This window comes from Rhea americana, unplaced genomic scaffold (assembly GCF_003343005.1).
Source record: "Rhea americana isolate MKP2758 unplaced genomic scaffold, rheAme1 scaffold_0, whole genome shotgun sequence".
Taxonomy (NCBI): Eukaryota; Metazoa; Chordata; class Aves; order Rheiformes; family Rheidae; genus Rhea; species Rhea americana.
Genome location: NW_028185037.1, coordinates 20,701,261 through 20,702,225, shown reverse-complemented (window position 1 = coordinate 20,702,225; position 965 = coordinate 20,701,261). Strand labels below are relative to the sequence as shown.

At 53.0% G+C, this 965-nt stretch overlaps 1 protein-coding gene across 3 annotated transcripts in view; it reads left to right on the top strand.

Annotated features, from left to right (window-relative positions):
* The first annotated feature begins 545 nt into the window (after window positions 1-545).
* Window positions 546-965, top strand: part of TRAPPC9 (trafficking protein particle complex subunit 9) — a 458,914-nt gene continuing 458,494 nt past the window's right edge. For 2 of the 3 annotated variants that reach the window (XM_085321778.1, XM_085321550.1), the window contains exon 1: window positions 877-953. The gene's annotated coding sequence lies outside the window, so the exon portion shown is untranslated. Of the gene's footprint in view, window positions 592-876; window positions 954-965 lie in introns of those variants that run through there. The other variant, XM_085321706.1, reaches the window with a different exon arrangement.

Below are 965 nucleotides of genomic sequence, written 5' to 3'. Positions count from 1 at the left end.
TAAATGTGGTGCTTTCTAAGGGGAGACACCTGTCAGCTGAGAAATCCCCAGCTCCTTTTGTTTTCACAGAGGCTTTTGACTTGTCACTGAGAAGTTCGTTCTCAGGTTATTCAAGTAATTATCAGCCTAAGTGGTTTAAGACCATTCATTTGTCTACATTTATATATAATATCTSTGTGTTGGAAGTAGATTTAGGCTCTTACAACCCTTCCCAAACCCTTTAATCTTTCCCCAGCAATATTTGTGACAAGGTCTCCTTAAGACTGAGCTATAAGGGGGCCATTATTAGCAGGAATTAATCTAAATTATGTTTTCTGTCTAAAGCCAGTAGTTAACTGTATTTTTTAYTATTCTCAAAGTGTTTGTATAATAATGAGTTCTAAAACTTGTTTGTTCTAGAAAAGTTAAACTTGGAGGGAACTCATTTTCATCAGCCTGTGTTTTGGGGAGGGCTGCACCACTTGCGTGGACCGTCTGCTGGGAAATGCACTGGCACTGCTCTTTGGGCAACAGCCAGCGTTCGGCCAGACTCTCTCACGGAGAGGCCATTTCAGAGGTATTTGGCAAATCAGAGCAGTTTTCAGCTGTACGGTAAGGAGAGAACTTGGCAGTTGGGACTTGCCTGCCAAATGATGCGAGATCATTTCTGTTTCAGCGGAAGCCCCATTTACAAACTGATGGACGAGCGAAGCCTCTCGGCTCACTGAACAAACACCACTTCCCGGGGCCGCGGGCCGCCCCCGAGGCCACACGCGGGAGGAGCGCGGCGGCGCCACCGCCTCTCCTCACAGTGCGGCGCGGCCTGCGCGGCCACGAGCCGCCCTGCGCATGCGCCGCCCGCCGAGAGGGGGGCGGGGCGACGCCGGGCGCGCCGGCTGCCGTCAGTTCCGCCCCGCCCCGCCCCCCGGCGTGTCCGGCAGCAGAAGGAGGCGGGGGCGGTTCCTGTCCCGGCTGTGAGTGCCCCC